Consider the following 20290-nt stretch of genomic DNA (forward strand, 5'->3'; position numbering starts at 1 on the left):
GCTCATTTTGCATCACACTCTGCTGTCATGACACTTAAAGGAAAGGAAGGTTTTTTTTTTTTTTTAAAGACTTTATTTATTCATGAAATACACACAGAGAGAGAGAGAGAGAGAGAGGCAGAGACACAGGCAGAGGGAGAAGCAGGCTCCTCGCAGGAAGCCTGACTTGGGACTGGATCCCGGGACTCCAGGATCACACCCTGGGCCAAAGGCAGGCACTAAACCGCTGAGCCACCCAGGGATCCCCAGAAAGGAAGTTCTTAATGCAGCACTCCTTCTAAACTCCTTCTTTACCAGATCCAGGGCCTGGTGGCTAAGGAAGGACAGAAGAGAAGTGAGAAGAAGCCGCCAGCCGCAGACTCCCTAAATGAGAGTCTCAGACATCATCACCGTGTCGAGATGTCCCCGCTCCCTAGCTTACTCAGAGGGTCACAGAGAAGAAGAGTGACTGTAAGCAAGAGGCCCCAGGGAAGGCTCCCCAGCATGGGTCAGGGGGTGTGGGCACAGCAGCTGGCTTCTCCACTTTCCTGCCTCAGGTCCCCTGGGAAGCTACTGGAAAATCTACATCTTTGAGACACAGAGTGTGGTGGCTGGAAGTGGAGGTGGGATTTCAGGCTGGAGTCGGGTGAGATTTCCCTTCCAACTCAAAACCTTCACAGGAGCCCTTGGCCAAGCACTCCAGATCCACCATAGTCTGCGTGTACCCTGCCCATCCAATTTTATTTTCTACCACTGGCCTGATGTCAGCACACATCCTATACCTTGGACTATTCTGACCAACCGATACCCCGGGGAAAAGTGCCAGTGTCAACCCAAGAGGCCAGCCCAGAGGCAGTCCTTGGCAGGGGAGGAGGAAGGACTTCTAGGCTGTAGGGAGCAATTCTGAAACTGAGGGGGAAGGCGTCTAGGGCACATATCTGAGCAAGGAGTACCCCAAGACTTCCCCCATATCCCACAACATCATGCTTACCTCCAAACATGACACCACCATGGCAGTGACATCGATAATAGAGTGGGCGTGGCCCAGCCCCCAGCTCTGAGCTCCCAATCTCCTGTGACCAGAGCAGTCAAGGCCAGCTCTAGAACAGCTGTTGCCCTGAGCTGTGACAAGAGCAGCATGTGGCAGCAGAGGACAAGATGGGAGGATCCAAATTGTTGGTTTTCTTTCTACAATGAGGTTATAACCAAGATTACTATCATAGAATGAATAAGCCCTGAGGCTTTTATCACCGGAATGGGGGATCCTGGGAGCAAAAACAGACATAATCTCAATAGTAGAAGATAAAAGAAATGTGAGTTTATCTTCTACTCAAATTGTAATGCACCAGTGACCCTGGCATTGAAGTTATAGCCACCCACCCACTAAAGCTCTGGCTCTAACTTTGCTTAAACCAGCTTGCACTGAAGTGAAGATGATCACGGTGTTTACCTTGAAAATCACCCACTGGATGACCTACTATGCATCAGGCTTACAAAATTATCTTAATTTCCTGAACGGAACAGGATATGTGAAGACACCAAAATGAATGATTGCCCTGCCAACCCCAGTAAGTCCTGAAGAGACTTTCAGAGTTCCCCCTTTTCCCTATTTGTCTTAGTAATGAATTCTCTGAATCTCTGACCTGGCAGTTAGGTTATCTTTCCCATCTCTGATAAAAGCCTAACTGTGGGGAAAGATAATATTTTCTTAATCAAATGAGTATCAGTAAGATCTATGCAGTAGCCTGTAACATTTTTTAAATGACTTGACTCTTTAGCAGCTTCTCTTGAGAGAAAGCCTTTGGGTATGATACGAATATGAAGGATGATTCTCGATTTATTCCAGATTTATTGAACTCATAATCATTTTTAAACTTTTAGGCTGGGGATGCCTGGATGGCTCAGTGGGTTAAGCATCCGCCTCGGCTCAGGTCCTGATCTCTGGGTTCTGGGAACAAGCCCCATGTTGGGCTTTCTGCTCAGCAGAGAGCCTGTTTCTCCCTCTGCCTGCTGCTCTCCTGTGCTCTCTCTCTCTCTCTTTAATATAAAATAAAATAAAGTAAAATAAAATAAAATAAAATAAAATAAAATAAAATAAACTTTTAGACCGGAATTCTTGAACTTTCTAGCTTTTTTACAATAGAAAGGAGATTGTGAACAATTATTTAGAAGATTTCATCAGTTTCAACTGCCAATCAGGATCTTCAAGCATAACTGTTTAGCATTTTGAAAGACCTTGTTTAGAATGTTTTCTCTTGGGATGCCTGGGTGGCTTAGTGTGTTAAGCATCCAACTCTCGATTTCAGCTCAGGTGGTGATCTCAGAGTTGTGAGATGGAGCCACAAGTCAGCTCACATGGTGGGCATGGAACCTGCTTGAGATTCTCTCCCTCTCCCTCTGCTCCTCCTCTACCCCACAAAAAGAATATGTTCTCAGCTGTTTTACCTCTCTCTGCTACAGTTTCCAAGCATATAAAAAAGATCATGATAGTATCTCCCTCATAGAGATATTATGAAGATTACATAAAATAATGACTGTAACATTTAACACAGAACTTAGCTCAGTAAATACTAGATTTTATTACCAGAAGACTACAGTGCCCCCCTCCTGGCTCGTTTACCTATGTAGTTTCACTCTCAGTGGGTTTAATTACCCTCCGTCAGCATCTGCCTGGAAGCAGATGATCCTCCTTCTGTTTTTTTTTTTTTTTTTAAGATTTTATTCATCTACTCATGAGAGACAGAGAGAGAGAGAAAGGCAGAGACACAGGCAGAGGGAGAAGCAGGCTCCATGCAGGAAGCCTGATGTGGGACTCGATCCCAGGACCCGGGAATCATGCCCCGGGCCAAAGACAGGCGCTCAACGGCTGAGCCACCCAGGCATCCCGATGATCCTCCTTCGGAAATCTTGTCAGAAGGTCAGTAGTGGCATAAAGCTACATCACAGCACCTACATCATTCCCCTCACTTCACATCATCACGTAGGCATTTTATCTTCTTACCAGAAGAAGGATAAGTAAAGCACAATAAGATATTTTGAGAGAAAGAGACCACATTCACATAACTTTTATTACAGTATGTTCTTACAACTGTTCTATTTTATTATTGTTGTTGTTCCTTTCTTACTGTGCCTAATTTATGAGTTATACTTTATCATAGGTATGTGTATTTAGGGGAATACATAATGTATATGGGGCTCACTACTATCTACAGTTTCAGGGATCCACTGGGGGTCTTGGAACATACCCCCTACAGATAAGAAGGGGCCACTGTAATTCCCTTCTCCACTTGATTTTGCCTTTATAGACATGGTCTACAACCTTTTGAATGTCACAAAGATAGTCCTAACAGTGAACAAATGGCCTCTGAGTAAAATGAAATTAATGCAATCTGTGATTTTACTACTTGGAAAAAGAAGTTGGCTAAAGGTTTACTCTATTTATTTCCTAGGGCTGCCACTACAATGTACCACAAAGGGGGTGGCTTAAATAAAACCCCAGAAACTCATTCTCATCTAATGGTGAAGGCCTGAAGTTCAAACCAAGGAGTCAGTCAGCAGAGTGGATTCCTTGTAGAGGCTCCAAGGGATAGTATTTTTCAAGTGTCTCCCAGCTTTTGGTGATTGCTGGCAATCCTGGTGTTCCTTGGACTCTGGATGCCCTCCAATCTCTGCCTTCATATTTATATGGCCTTTCCTTCTATGTCTCTGTGACTCAAATTTCATTCTTCTTTTTCTTACAAGGACATCAGTCTTTGGATTTAAGGATCACTCTAAATCCAGGATCATCTCGTCTTGGGATCCTTAACTTAATTACATTTGCCAAGACCCCATGTCCCAATAGGTTCATATTCATAGGTACCAGGGGTTAGGATTCAGACATATGTTTTGCAGAGACACTATTCAACCGATCACAATTATTTTAAGTTCTTCAAACAAAAGCTTTTCCACTACTTCGTTACAGAAATGAAATGACTTTAGAGCAAGTATTGTTCATTTTCTACACATCTTTGGAAACTCCTACAAAATATGCAAAAAGTATGGATTGTATGAAAAGTTTAAGTTTCTTTGAAATCTGAAGTCATATTAAGTCTTTATAGAAGGTGGTGGCAAACTCAATTTTGAATTTTTTTAAAGATTTTTTTTTTTTCATGAGAGACAGAGGGAGGTAGAGACATAGGCTAAGGGAGAAGCAGGCTCCCTGCAGGAACCTGATGTGGAACTCAATCTCAGGACCCCAGGATCACAACCTGAGCCAAAGACAGATGCTCAACCACTGAGCCCTCCAAGAGTCCCTCAATTTTGCATTTCTAAGCTCTAGAGAGTGGTGCTGTCACAGGCAGAATAATGACCCACCAAATGCCCATGCCCTGATCTCTGGAAACTGTGACTATGTTTACCTTGCACAAGAAAAGGAATTACAGTTACAGATGGAATTGCTAATCTGCTAACTTTCAAATAGGGAAATTATTCTGGATTATCCAGATGGGCTTAATGTAATCATAAGAGTCTTTAACAGTGGAAGAGTGGGTCTTCATGCTGCCATGTGGAAGAGTTTAATCTACTGTTGCTGACTTTGAAGATGGAGGAAGGGGCCACAGTCCAAGGAATGTGGGCAACTTCAAGAAGCTGGAAAGGGCAAGAAAACAGTCTCACACCCAAAGCCTCCAAAAAGAAATGCAGCCCAGCCAATGTCTTAGCCTACTAGGACTGATGATGTTGCACTTCTACCCCTCAGAATGGTAAGATAACAAATTTTCTCTAACTCACTGAATTTGTGTTAATTTGTTATGTAGCAACAAGAGAAGACTACAGATGCACTCTAAACAAACACACTTGTCTTTTCTACTTAAATTCTGCTAAAAGGGTGGGAGCAGAAGTGAGCATGATCTCACAAGAACAAAACATAGAGAAGAGGAAAAAAGAATAACGTGTTTTCTGAAACTAGAAAACAAATGGACAAGTGGTACCTGACCTGAGAAAGTGGCATCATAAGCCATTATTGTGAAGACAAGAAGCAGCTCAATTTATCATGCAGAACCCTCAAAAGGACCAGAAAGTAGGGATAAAGCTGAGGTTAAAAACAGAAGGATTGGTGAAAGTGTTTTCAAGGAGAAGTTAGAGCCCTAGATCTTGTCTCCTTCTTTATCAGCCTTGCAATTGCTCCTTCCCAGCCCCAGCAGAAGACTGGAGGTTCTGTCCCCACAGAGGGAATAACACACAATCTCTAGAACAATACACATCCTTAGAACGATCCCCAGAATGATACATCAAGTAATGTTTGTTGAATTGAATTGAATTGAATTGAATTGAATTGAAAATGAATTGGATTGTACTCATGATAGAAAATGTATTTTATGCATATTATTTACCCATCAAATAGTCAATGTACAAAGATGAATGACTAAGACACAGTATCTTTCCACAACGCATTCTGGTGTGGGACAGACACAATTCCTCAGGCCATTACAAAAGAGGGTGATAAGAGCTATGCCAGAGGTGACCCGGTGGTACTACCAAAGTACTGAGGAAGGGAGCCCTTCTCATAGTGGGTAGAATAGACATGCCTTTGCAGATACTGAGATGCTTGACTTGATCACTAATCAACCTTTATATTGGCCAATAGCATAATATACAAAGAACAATGTTTTGCTATGGGACAATCATTACATAAAGTAATGAGGGTTGTTTTGCGGAATTCATTCTGTGGCCTCCAGTCAATAGTATCATCATAAAGCCATGGATGTCAAAGGTGGATGGAATGAAGAGCCACCTGGATATAGAACAGGATGACAAGTAGTTTAGCTACATTATTTCTACTCTCAGAATAATCCTGCCAGATAGGAATTATAATCCTCACTTAGGAGATTAGAAAATTGAGACTCAGATAGTTTCAGTAACTTGCCCAAAATCATCTACCTGGGTCTTCCAAGTCAGTTTATCCTCAAAGTCCACATTTGCTTTATGCAGCCACACTGCCCTGGATGGTCAGGCCCGGGAGGAGTGGCTCATGAGATGAGTCCACTAACTGAGCCTAGGGCTTAGGTATGGCCTGAAAGTAAAGCCATCCACACTGCTATGTAACCTCAGGGCTCTAGATAAATGGTCTTTGGGACAATAGAATGGCAGATGAGTAAATTTTGCTCCTTAGTTTATGACACTTCACTAGAGTCTATGCAAACCCCCTCTCTTTTTATATTAACTTTGTTCCCCTTTGATCATTCATGTGACAACTATTTAGAGCGTCTACAATGTGTTAGGCACTACTTTTTCCTGCTGGGAATAAAACAGTCAAAATCTTTGCTCTTGCAGAGCTGATTTCTAGTCATGGAAATTGACAAATGAAGAAACAATAAATATATGGCAACTGGTGAATAAACGTTATGAAGAGAAAATAAAGCAGAGTAAAAAAATGAGACACAAAAGAGTACCATGATCTGAATACGTTTTAAAAAGATACCTGCCTGCTGTGTAGACAGCATATCATAAAGAAAAAAGGAGGTAAGCCAAGGGACCAGTGAGGAGAGGTGGTGGCTTCAGCTAGGCTGGCTGGGGAGCCATGAAGGTAGTAAAAGTAAAAGTGGGTCAATTCTAGATGCTTTGAAAGTTGAGTCAACATGATTTTCTAGAGATTGAGTGAGAGGTGTGAAAGAAAAAGGGTAAAGGACCCTATCATAGGCTGAACAAATGGTGGCCCGGAAGATATCCACCTCTGGATCCCTGAAACCTGTGAATGCCATCTAACATGGCAAAGGAGGGTGGGGGGAAGTGGTCTTTGCAGATGGGATTAAGGAGTTTAAAATGGGGAGATTATATCCCAGATCATCTGGCTGGGCCCTCACAAGAGGGTTGCAGAGGGAGACCTGACACACAGAGACCTGACACACACAAGGTGCTGTGACAATGAAGCAGAAAGGCTTGAAGATGCTGGCCATTCAAGACTGGAGTGATGTAAGCACAAGCCAAGGAGTGCCAGTAGCCCCCAGAAGCTGGAAGAGGCTAGGTGGATTCTCCCCTAGAGCCTCCAGAGGAGTTGGCAACTTGCTTCTAGCACGATGATACTGATTTTAGATTTCTGATCTCCTGAACAGTGAGAGAATACACGGATATTGCTCCACACTACCCAGTTTGTATAAATTGGTTCCAACAGCCACAGGAAACTAACACAGAACTCCCTCCAATTTCCCTCCCCACACCAGACATCCGCTCTTATGTACTGAATATATGGCCTGATACACGTATGATACTTGTAGAGTATGGATGGTCACTTTGAAGGGCATATATGGTTTTGACTAATATTATTTATGTTATGCTCTAGATCTTACTCTTTTTCCTCTTCTGTACTCAACTCTACAGATTTAACGTCTTTTCACACTCTTGTGTGCATGCACATCTGGCTTGTTGTGTCTACCTGCCGCAGAACTTCTGTAGCATTCCTGTGTGGGATGGGATGTGCCTTCCCCATTCTTAGGGAAATGGACATCTCCTTTGCTCCCAGCTCTCTGCTGTTCAACTATTACAGTTTAAAAACTTGCTTCATCAAGAGGTGGATAGTTGCTGATGTGATTTTTCTAGGACCAGGTAAAAGAACAGATATTGTAGCTGGACCCAAACTATGAGAGGATAAACTGTCAGCTGTGTGTTTGAGTGACAAGTATAATTCTCAAGCCCCTTGGTCCAACCTTTCCTCACAGGTCCTTCTGCCCTCATCTTCCCTCTACCCAAGTGATCTCAGGAAATTGAAAGGCCTAACAATTCCAGCTGTCTTGCTTGACAAATCGGAATGGAAGTTGGCAGCTGTTTTCTCTCCAGCATCCTCTGGGAAATCCACCCGACTACGTGTTCCCAGCCTGCCCTTGCTTTCAGAGCTGTAATGTTCAATACCAAGTGGCAAGTGCCACGTATAGGACATTAGTGCAAAGAAGCAGGGCAAGGCCTGGGAGGGGCAGAAACAGTCCCTGGGAGGAAAAGAAGCCAAAGCTATTTAGCTAGAAGAAATATAGATGGGATGGGCTCAGCTGGCTCCAAGTGTATAGACAATGATGCTAAGCAATTTGCTTCTACTGAGTTGAGGAACCGACACAGTGCACATGAGCTGATAAGAAACACCTGGCTCAGACTTTAAGAAGGCCTTTTCAATGAGTGATGTTAGGGGCCAAAACCACGCAGCATCGAACCTAGAATGTGTGGAATCATCTGAACTCTGTCAAAACAAACACTTGGTCTGGAAGGGACCTTCACAATCTATGTTAGCTCTGTCATTAGTTTGCTTTAGAACTTAAACCAAGCGCCTTTGCTTTGGTCTCCCCATCTGTAAAGAGAAGGGTTCAAAGATGTGGCTGCACAAAATTAACTCAAAATGCACGACAGAACTAAATGTAAGAGCTAAAATGATAAAACCCCAAGAAGAAAACCTTTATTTTATTTTTTTTAAGATTTTATTTATTTATTCATGAGAGACACAGAGAAAGAGAGAGAGAGAGGCAGAGACACAGGCAGAGGGAAAAGCAGGCTCCATGCATGGAGCCCGACGTGGGACTCGATCCTGGGTCCCCAGTATCGGGCCCTGGGCCAAAGGTGACACTAAACCGCTGAGCCACCCGGGCTGCCCAGAAGAAAACCTTTATGACCTAGAATTCAACAAAGATCTCTCAGATATGGCACCAAAAGCATGATCCATAAAAGAAAACAATTAAAATATTGGACTTCTTCAAAATTTAAAAACTACTTTTCTTAAATGATACTATTAAGAAAATTAAAATGTAAGTGAAAGACTGAGAGAAAATGTTTGTGACTTATATAACTGATAATTTGTATAACCGATAACTGGTGAATGAGATATTGTCCTAGATATCTCCACTAAAATGGCTATAACCAAGAAGTCTGATAATCCTAGTGGGAATGTAAAATGGTCATAGCCCCTTTGGGCAAAATGGTGGTTTCTTAAAAAGCTAATCATCCACCTACCATACAACCCAGCACCTCCACTCCTCGATGTACACCAAAGAAATGAAAACATATGTCAACACAGACACTTGTATGTGACTATTCTAGCAACACCCCAACACTGGAAACAAGCCAATGTCCATCATCTGGTAAATGGATGAACATAATGTAGTATATTCATGCAATGGATTGGAATTCAGCAATATAAAAGAAATGATACTGATACAAGCAATATTATGGTTGAATCTCAAACACTTTATGCCGTGTGAGAGGACCAAACACAAAAGGCTACCTGTCTTCGGATCACATGGTATGAAAGCTCTAGCAACAGTAAAACCATAGACACAGACAGTGCCTGCCTGGCACTGGGGTTCGGAAAGGAAGGTGATCCTAAGTAGGCACAACGAGAACTCTAGAGGTGATGGACGTGATAATGGCTTCAAAACTGGATACATCTACTAACAATCATCAACCATATTCTAACTACAAGCAAATTCCATGGTTTGTAAATCTTACCTTGGTGAAGCAAAAACATAGGATGTGGCGAAACAGAGATCTCTGTGCCCCTGAGGTTCTGTACACATTTTGTTTTTTGTTGAATGCACACCCACTTGCTCAGCAATCTAGTTAGAAATTGCCTGAGAACAATGATCCAGAAGGTGGTGGATTCGTGAAATTTTACACAAAATCTGGTGGCCTGGGTTGAGTTAGCTTTGTAAAGTAGGTGGCTTTGTTTCTATTCTGTTATCTGTCCTCTCCGCCAGATCAGCGCTTCCAGCCACCACACTTTACCCTTTCTGTTACCCCTTGTCCTCAAGCGGATAAGAGTTAGGCAGACTTGTGTTCAAATAGGCAAACGCCTTCGACTAATGGATGGTTCCTTTCTCTGTAAAGTGGGGATAATCGAGCCAAGCAGGTGATGCCAAAGGAGCTGGTTCCCACAGAGGAGCTGTCAGCAGCTAGCTTCTCCCTCCTCTTCCCCATCCCCAAATCTGCTCTCAGGAAAAGAAATCATTAACTCCTCACAGAGAATGCACTTCATTTAATTCCTTTTCTGCATTTGGAATGATCCTTTTCAGAGTGGAAGAAAGGCTTTTTTCTGCACTGAGGGGGAAAATGGCCCCATCCAGCCAGTAGCCCCTCCCAAACTCCAGAAATCTCACTTTCTGGTCTCTTTGCTTGGTTACCCACCACAGACTCTGGGAAGAAGCCAGTTTTGGGCAGCCTGAAAACCCTGTGCTTTCCCATATTCAAATGCCATGTTCTCCGTCAAATGGTCCCAAGGAGTGTTGTGCTGTTTCAGATCACATCAGGAGACACACCCAGAATGCCAAGGACACACCCTCAGCTACCTGAATGCCAAGTGCATACAAGCCATCCCTACCAAGCACAGTGGTGTAGAGCCCAGCTGGGACCAGGGTCAGAGGAGGAGCGCTCCGGGTGTAACATTAAAGGAGGCACTGATTTCCAGGTGTCAACTCTGCACTTGCATGATCCTGGGAATGAGTTCCTCCTTAAGAGTGGGCCCCTTAGGGCAAGCATTCTCAGGATTGTGCAAACATAAAGGAGGCCCCAGAGGGTGGTCTCCTACAGTGTTTTATCCTAGACCCCTCCCTTGCCTCCCTTAGTAGCAGCCCTACTAGAGAGGATGTAGAGCTAAGTCCACACACTGAAGCTAGAGCTCCAGCTCTGCCATCAATTAGCCATGGGACCTTGGGCAAATCTGCACCCCCACTTTTCTAACTTTTCTGACTCTGTGATTCCAGGGCTACTTTGCCATTCTTGGCAATAAAGCAAAAACAATTGTGGCAGTCTGCATTACCTTGATCTAATAGATGCCTGCTTAAATTTCCTATCTTCATAGAAACATCCCCTGACCTATAGGCTGCTATCATGTTGTATTAGCAATTTATTCCTTTATTCACAGCAGTTATCACAATTTATAATATTGTGTTATTGTTTTGTACAAGTCAGGATACTTTAGATTATAGTGCAGTAATAAAACTCCCCAAATCTCGGGAGCCTAAAACAACAAAGGTTTATTGCTTTTTCATTCTACACATATGTTAGGGGGCAGCTGGGAGGCTTGGCTCAGGGGCCCGGCTGATGGGGCGGCCACCATATGGACACTTCACTGGTCATTGTGTCAGAGGGCAGAGAGCTCCAGGGAGCATCACATGAGCTGCTCAGCCCAGAAGGGGCACACAACACTTCTAGTCAGAATCATTGGCCAGAACTAGTCAATGTCCCCAGCCCCCTACAAGAGGCCCTACCACTGTACTCACTACATGTGCCCCAAAGGCAGAAAGCCACAAAAATTTGATGAGCAGCTCTAATGACTCTTGCATTATTTATTTGGTTTTGTCTGAATCCTCTGATCAGAATGGTCCATAAGGGCAGGATGGTCTATCTTGTTCATCATTTCAGCCCCAGTTGCTGGTTTAATAACCATCCATTGACTATCTGAATGGTTCTGGTAGTTTAGGATTGGTGGCCAAGACTATTGGGTGGGCAAATGTCAGCTCCCAGCAAACTGCTTGGAATCTGGAGGATCGTGTTAACCCCAACCTCCTGAAAGAGGAAGAGTGCTGAAACTGCTGTTTTCCACAATTTGCCCCTTGAGTATCTAACTGCAGAGGCAAACCAACAAGAACGTCTGGGAGTCAGAGCACAGACCAAAGTGGTGAGCTCTAATCTCACCTGTCTTAGTAATTTTATTCTTTATCTTAAAAGCTCACATGAATTTTATATTTTGTTCCATATTATATCCAAGGTCTTAAAAATGTTTTAAAACCTTGAGCTGGGGGAAATGAGTGCTTTGTGAACACATGTCATGCTTATTTCACTGTTCTGAGGCCACCCTGACAGCTCCACCACCCCCTGCACCCCGAAGGTGGTATGCCCCCAGTGGGAGAACACAGCTCTAAGCCTCCTTAGGTGGCTGCTGGGGCCTTAAGGCTTAAGCTTAAAACATTCAGAACATCCTCCACATTTTGTTTCCTTTCTGTGGTGCCTTTTTTCTCTGATGGGGAATTTGTAATGAATACTGCATGGGAGGATTTGCCTTTGTCTAACAAAATGAGGAAGAGTAATAGAGGCCTCATTTTCTTTCCCACGGGTTGATGGACGGAATTCTTCTACACCAGCATTTCTCAAACTTTTTTTTCCATTACTCACACTAAGAAATACATTTTATAAAATGTCACAAAATGGACACTGTGGGTAACCCCGTGCAGGCTGTTGCACCCATTCTGCAGCTGTCAAGAGCATTGCCTCCTTCTTTGGAGAATTACTCTGGGCTGAGCAGAAGCTGCCTTTTCAGAGGTTACGCCCCTGTATTCCTGAGAGCAGCCCACAGCCAACGACTGGCTGACTTGGGGGTTCAGGAGGCTACCAGCTTGTCTCTGGTACAATTCGAACCATGGGATTAGGCGTGAGAGCAGGCCCTGCTCAGCTCCTGCCCTGCCCTGTCCAGCTCCCTCCCTGCTCCCTTCTCTTTTTTCTGAGACCAGTCCTTAAAGACATCATAGACACCCACAATCTTTTCTTGGGCGTTGCTTCCAAGGAACCTGAGTTAGGACGATACCCAACACACACACACAAACACACACACCTACATACACACGCCTTTGAAATAAAATTGCCACAGCAACTTCACGTAATGTGCTCTGATATTTGCTATACTGTTCTGTTTGATTTATTTTTATTTTTTTCTTTTTTTAAAAGATTTTGTTTATTCATGAGAGACAGAGAGAGGCGGAGACATAGGCAGAGGGAGAAGCAGGTTCCCTGCGGGGAGCCCGATGCAGGACTCGATCCCAGGACCAGGGGATGATGCCCTGAGCCAAGGTAGATGCTCAACTGCTGAGCCACCCAGGCATCCCTGATTTTTTTTTTTAATTGCTCATTTGTGATCCACAAATAAGTCACAGCCCTGCGGTTTGAAAGCCTTGGCACTAAACCTTTCCAAGTTAACTTTCTGGAGGCTGACGTTCAGTACCTGGTCAGGTTAAGGAGAAGGTGAAGCAAAGGACATCTGTTTCAGTGTGCACAGCATTGAGAGTTTAGAGGCTCAGGAGGTTGACTCTAATAGGACTGAGCATCTCAAGGGAGCACCATGCATCCACTGCCTTCCAGCCCACTGGCCTACTCCACCCTCTCCAAGCCGATTTTCCTTCCTGGCAGGAATGTATATACTCAGAGCTTCAAAAGGAAATGTGGATTCCAAGGAAATAAAGCAGATTTTGACCCCGCACAAATGCATGGAGATATGGACACATGAGAACATTTAATTTCGGCATTGTCTGTGATGGCCAAGATCGAAACATTGCAAATGGCCATCCCTAAATGAACTGCAGTGCATTATGTCCATTAATAATAATGTAGGCATCTAAGTACAGAAAGTTTTCCACTAAGAGTAAAACTCAAGGGCCCTTCAGTTCATCAATTTAATTCCATTTTCATTTTTAAAAAATTAGTATGTGTATTTTTGTATAAAAATATGGGAAAATATACTCAAAACTATCTGCAGGGGAATGATGATGGGAGGCTTTTACTTTCAAAGTCATACATTTCCACAGCATTTGAACATTTTCCCGCAAGTATAATTTACTTTTGAAATGGGACAAAGCAATAATTTTTCGCTTTAAAACAGCAAAACACAAAAGGAAGCTATTTATAAGGTGGCAGCATATGTTCCTTTGAAGTCACAATAGCAGTCCTTCCGCGGGTGACGTGTGCTTTCAAGAGTCTGAGATAGAAGCCATTTCTAGAAGTTCATGTTCTGAGGCAACATCTCACCATATAGAACATAGAAGAGTGATAAAATACAAATCAAGAAAATGTGTAAACCAGAAAGAGCCTCGGAAACTTGATAAATGTCCCTGTGCCCCAGAAACAGAAGAGAAACCATCAGGTGGCTGAGTTTGGCTCCAGCATGGTCCAGGAAAAAAGAGGTGGGGGTTGAGAGGAGGGTAGAGTAACCTCACTGCTGGATGTGGGGACTGGAGGCCTGCAGCTCAGCTGGTGAAAGGAGCTGCAAAAAGCTGCCTGTCTGGAGTTATTTGTCTGTTTTTGTTTTTTTAAATCAGGGGTTTGTTATTCTGGCTACATTTATAAATCACCTAGAGACTTAAAAACAGTACCATTGCCCTGGAAATTCTTTATTTTTTTATTTGAGAGGGAAAGAAAGAACAAGCAAGAGTGCAAGAACAGGGGGAGGGAGAAGCAGACTCCCCGCTGAGCAGGGAGCCTGATGATGATGATGATGATGATGATGATGATGATGATGATGATGCAGGGCTCCATCCCAGGACCCCAGGATCATGACCTGAGCCGAAGGCCAATGCTGAAACAACTGAGTCACCCAGGTACCCCTGCCCTGGAGATTCTTTTTTTTTTTTAATGTTATTTATTCATGAGAGACAGAGAGAGAGAGAGACAGAGACAGAGACAGAGACAGAAACAGAGACAGAGAGAGGCAGACACAGGCAGAGGGAGAAGAAGGCTCCATGCAGGAAGCCCGATGTGGGACTTGATCTGGGACCCCAGGATCATGCCCTAGGCCGAAGGCAGGTGTTAAACCGCTGAGCCACCCAGGGATCCCTGTCCTAGAAATTCTGATTTAATTTTAAAATTCTCTCTCTTTTCCTTTTATTTTTTTTTTTTAAGACTCCCATAGAAATGCTAAGCCACAACCAAGATTGAAATCTCTTTGAAACTTTGGGCTTAGATGAGGGTCAGAGGATTCAGACGCAACTTCTGTCCAGGCACTCAACCGAGGAAGCAGCCAGCTTAGAGATGAGATCCGGGATTTCCCCACTATGACCTCAGAGTGAGCATTTCTAACCATCTGTGATTTGGAACTGGAGGCCCTGGGCGGGAGGCTTACCAGGGCTGGTCAGGGAGGGATAAAGAGACAGGTGGACAGACAGGAAAGAAACGTCTATTCATTGGTAAATGGATGAATCCACAATATACGTGATATAGTCATTGAACAGAATATAACAGTGAAATTTCATAACTCAGCATTAACATGGCACCAATGTAGCAGAGAGTTATAAAAGCAACTTGCAGCATGGCATGTACATTATGATATCATTTATTTAAATTTTAAATTATAGGAAACAGGGAGTATGTATTTTTGTGGCTAAATCCGTATACACTAAAACTTTAAAAATATTCATAAGAATTAAATACATTGACTTAAGGACCGCGGTTGCCTTTGGAGAGGAATTAGAGAGGGGAACACAGGGAGCAATAGACACAAATTTGGATGAGCCCCAAAAGCATCACGCTGTATATAAGAAGCCAATGTTAGAAGATCACATCCTTATGATTCCGTTTATGACATTGGAGAAAAGGGGGGTGGTGATTAATGGTTGCCAGGGGCTACGGAACACTGTGGTTATGAAGGGAGATTTGAGGGGTGATGGGGTTTCTCTGTGTCCTTACTGTCACTTTCCAATGTACTGAAATTCATAGGGCTGAAATTCACAAAGACGGCAGAATGGTGGCTTCCAGGGGCTGTGAGGTGGAGAGAATGGGAATCCCTGCTTAATGGGGATGGGATTTCAGTTTGGGAAGATGAAGAAAGTTCTGGGAAGGGATGGTGATGGTTGCAAAACAATGGAAATGTACTTATTGCTCCTGAACGGTACACTTCAAAATGGTGAGGATGGCAAATTTTTGTTATGTATATATTACAATAATTTTGTAAATGAAAAAAAAAAAACTCATAAAACTGTGTACAAGAGGAAGAAAAAGCCTTTTTTAATTGAATTTTATTGCGTGGTTATTAAAAAACAAAAACACTAAAAGATCTGAAACAAATATTACAAAATGTTAAGATTTATTAAAGCTGTATGAGAAATACCTTCATGTCTGTTCCTGAATTATCTTCACTTTTCCTCATGTTTAAAATATCCTAAAAAATGTGTGTGTGATAGTTTTGGGTCAGATCAAATTTTTAGGGCTTCAGGGAGCTTTTGAGATCATCCACAGCCCTTCCCTGAACAGAGAGACACTGAGTTTTCACAGCTAAAACTCCTGACTCCCAGGCCACCGGTTTACCCATGCTGACGATCTGGAATTGAAGTTTTAACTGATAACAAAATTAGGCTTCTTGCATTTTGAAGAGCTTAAGAAATGCAAAAACACACAGAGTGTATCAGCTTCTCCTTTTCCACAGGAAACAATCCCTGCATAATCAGAACATCGAACTAAGCACTCTCAAGAACAGAATTAAAATTTAATCAGTAGCTTTCTTCAAAAGAATTGTTAAAATAATTTTAAGACAAAAAACTTGCAAGAAAATGTACCGGATTTTACACGGTGATATTCAAACTCATCTCACAAAGCATTTTAACTTGTTTTATCTCAGCTTTGCTTCTTCCTATCTTTGTTCTCACCCTGCTTTCCTCCTCTCTGAATACAACTTCATACTGAATAAGTTCTTGTGACCACCTCTCACCCACATTTAGAGTCAGGGTGGCTCAAATTAGAACAGACTTTCTTTAGCAAGTAGTACTCTGCAAAATTCTTGGCCAAAAAATAATCCTTGGCCACCGCATCTGCAGGGTTCTTGGTTAAGAACTCAGAACTTGGTTAAGGACTTAGAACACCAGGAAAGCTAGGTCTGCGCAGGGTAGCATGCAAGAGAGGAAACCCAGCCAAGAATCCCTAGTCCCCCCGCCCCACCAGTGGGAAGACGCTGCTGGAGACACTGCCTTTGGTACCATTGCCACCAGCAGGATTCTCACTTTGCCACAGCCGTCACCAAGAATTTCTCAGGTAATGGAATGTGTTCTAGGAATCATTCCATTTAAACTGAAGGCTCCAGGTGTGAGCATCCAGCTGGCTGAACCTAGGTCCCCAGCCCATTCACTAGCTGCCAGTAACTTCTTTAAAGGGACTCTCAGCCCTGCATTTCAGCAAACCACCCCCCACACACACACCCATGGTAAAGGACTCTCTCAAGTAGGAAGGAAATACCATACTGGGTAGTAAAACAAGCAAGAGCTGTGTATTTCTTGGGTTTCCATAGGCTTCCCGGCATCCACAGATGCCCTTCTTCCCTCACTGCTTCCATCCCATTCCCTATGCTGCCACTAAAGCTCCACAACTCTTCTTCCCACAACCAAAAATACACATACCCTGTCTGAGGGGAAGCGCCATTCTGGCATCTCTGAAACTCCTGCTCCTACTCTCCCCCCAGCAGCCAGAGTGATTTCCTTAAGCCTAAGACACCTCTTATCACCACTCTGCTCGAAGCCCTCCAACGGCTCCCCTGTCATTCCAAGAAAAGCGAAATCTTCACAGTGGTTCCTGGACTCTAGGTCATCATCTCCTCCCCACCTGCCTAACCTCATCTCCTACTGCTCTATTTCTCTCTGCTCCAGCCACCCTGGCCTCCTCTCTATTTTTCCCACATACCTAGCTTGTGTTCACCATGCAGGCTCTACTTACATTTCCTTCCATCAGACAGACACACACCTTGCTCCCTGCATAGATGCTATCTTCTCAACTCCCTTTAAATAAAATAGCAGCCCATCCCTCTTCCCCACCCTGTATCCTACTTTATTTTTCTTTGTATCATCATAACCAGTGGCATTCTACGTGGGATATTTGTTTATCGTCTATCTCCTTCTATTAGAACACCAACCTTATGAGTCAGGGCTTTATTTTTCCATCGCAGATCCCCAGAGCCTAGATGAGGGCCTGGTTAAGAATAGGTGCTCACTAACCATGCATGGCTCCTGAAGAATGAAATGGAGTCCTCTGCTGAGAATAAAGGTCAGAGAGGGGAGCGAGAGTGTTCTTCCACTGAAGAGTGTAGATGAGGCTTGAGAAGTCTTTGCTGGTGACATGGAGAGAGTTGACCAGGAAATGGAGAGGTTTCTACCAACACTGAGCAATGAAGACACGGGTGAGGATGGGAGCTAATCTAATGGAGCAAGGATATGTGGTTGAGTGACTGCTTTCCATTCAGCCCCACTCAGAACCTCGAAGCAGGTGTGGAGAAGCACAATTGAATTCATCCAGCAATGGAGTTGACCATGCAAGTAGGGTAAGGGGAACAATGATAAAGGACATTGAGGTTCCTTGGCAAGGAAACACTTGTAGGGATGGGCTCTGGGCTCTAAGCTGTGTGGGAGGGTGAGAAAAGAAAGACAAGAAAGTGGTACAGAACACCCAGGTGAGGGAAGCATGCTGTCAGAAAGAGGCTTGTGGACAGCATCATCTCGGAGGATCACTCCTGAGCAATAGACAGCCAGGCCAGGGAGCTGGGAGGGGAGGAGACTTAATGTCAGAAAGTGTGGAAGAGAAGGTACATGGAGTCTGAGATCTTTAAGTGAATCTCTGTGGGGTGATGTGTGTGGCCAGGCTAACAGAGGCAGCTGTACACTGGAATGTGATCTCTGTGGATTTTTAGGATCATAATCTCTTCAGTTATGAGAGTATTTATTTTTATTGTTATAGACATTATAACAGCTGAAATGATTAATATCCCAAGGCTACTTAAAGATCCTTTTTGTGTTATTGAACTACTCGGGTATTAATATAGGAGAAGATCTAATGTAAAACATGGTGACTATAGGTGGAGAACACTGCATTGTATAATTGAATTTGCTAAGAGAGTAGAACTTAAATGTTATCACCAAAAACAAAATAAAATAAGCATGTGAGGTAATGGACATGTTAATTAACTAGATGAGGGGGATGTTTTCACAATGTGGACACACGTCAAATCACTACGACATATACTTTAAACATCTTACAATTTTGTCAATTATACCTCAATAAAGTTGAAATTTTAAAAATATGAGAGCTATTTTAATTCAAAAAGTTTGTAGTAATCTTTAATTATGCTCTTATTTCCAGGACAGAGACCAAATCTGACTCCCTTGAATGGGACAACTGGCAGGATATCGGGTAGCTCTCTTGGACTAATGGAAAAACTGGAAAGACAAACCAGAGAGACAAAGTAGCAGGGAATGCAACCGGAAAGCCACATCATGTTTGTTGGGGTCATCTTAGAAATTGCCAGTAGGCTAGCAAAGATGATCCAACGAAGAGTCAGTCCTGTCCACAGTGACAAAGACCTTGAACTACCCGCTAAGTCTCAGGTGGCAGCCACTTCTCCAGTGTCATCCCCCATGGCCCTGTGATCTCACTTTCACAAATCTTGTTCCAGTGTAGTCCTCACTGATTCCCAGAAACACCATGTCCCTCATGCCTCTTGCTTTCACCTTGCCCTAAAATACCCTTCCTTCCCCTTTATCAGCCTGATGAACTCCTACACACCCTTCAAGACCCTGTTAAATATCACCTGTGTGAAGCCTTTTCCTATTCTCCAGGTACACAGTGTTCCCACAGCACCCAAGTGATATCTCTAGTATAGTCTTGATTGTGTTATTTTTAAATCATCTGTTTTCCTGTCTGTCTTCTCCAGTGACTGTTACCTTGCAGAGGACAAGGACTGTGTCTAATTTATCTTAATTAGTTAATTAGCTAGGTTACTCTAATTAACCTAAAGGGCAGGGGTCTGGTTATTTGCTTCCATGCAAAGTACAATGCCTCACATATTTGCATGTTTAATAAATGCTGAATAAATAACTTAAGTAATTAATGATGACCCAGAAAGCTGGGAAGTATCTCACGGTGCCACTTAATGCATTCCTCTACTGCCAAGCAGGGTCTACTGAAATCTGATCAATCCTTAAACTGGAGAAACCTTCAGGCAGACATTTAAATACTACATCTCCTATATATGAGGAAATGCTTTTTATGCCTAATGTAAAATCCTTTCTAGTGCATTTTACCAATTCTCTTGAGTCTTCCAATCAGCGGAAAGAGAAAAGCTCTTTATCATCACTTATGCAGCAACAGCCCTAATACATACAGCAGTAGGTAGAGATGGCCACAGTGGGCCAGCCTATAAGTAAGAGTTGTTTTCCTCTGAAGGCTCTCTCCTTGGCTTGCAGATGGGCAAATAGCACCTTCTTGCTGCCTCTTCCAATGGTCTGCACACTGGTGCCCCTGGTGTCCCTCTGCATGTCCTAATCTCCTCTTCTTATAAGGACATGAGTTAGATTGGATTAGAGACCACCCTAATGCTTTTATTTTAACTTAATTACCTCCTGAAAAACACCTAGCTCCAAATATAGTCCCATTCTGAGATTCTAGAGATAAGGGCTTCGACCCCTGAAATGAGGTAGAAGAGGACACAGATCATCCCAGAACACCTCAGCAAGCATCTGGTCTCTGTAAAACCATAGGAAGGCTGGCTTGTGGGAAGTTGTGGTACCCCTCCCTAATTCATTCTTACATCCATTCTCATTCCACCAATATTTAACGAGAGCCATTT

The 20290-nt window shown here is 43.3% G+C and overlaps 1 long non-coding RNA gene across 5 annotated transcripts; it reads left to right on the forward strand.

The window, feature by feature from the left end:
- Positions 1 to 1027: 1027 nt before the first annotated feature.
- Positions 1028 to 19552, forward strand: LOC144303288 (uncharacterized). 5 transcript variants are annotated; one of them, XR_013370347.1, is made up of 6 exons: positions 1028 to 1547; positions 4496 to 4718; positions 6289 to 6477; positions 14593 to 14755; positions 15406 to 15592; positions 18805 to 19552. It is a non-coding gene; the product is annotated as an uncharacterized LOC144303288 (long non-coding RNA). The 5 variants fall into 5 exon arrangements; XR_013370348.1 differs by having other exon boundaries at positions 1029 to 1547; positions 4559 to 4718; XR_013370349.1 differs by lacking the exons at positions 4496 to 4718; positions 6289 to 6477 and having other exon boundaries at positions 1037 to 1547.
- Positions 19553 to 20290: the final 738 nt, after the last annotated feature.

This window comes from Canis aureus, chromosome 32, assembly GCF_053574225.1.
Source record: "Canis aureus isolate CA01 chromosome 32, VMU_Caureus_v.1.0, whole genome shotgun sequence".
In the NCBI taxonomy this organism is placed as follows: Eukaryota; Metazoa; Chordata; class Mammalia; order Carnivora; family Canidae; genus Canis; species Canis aureus.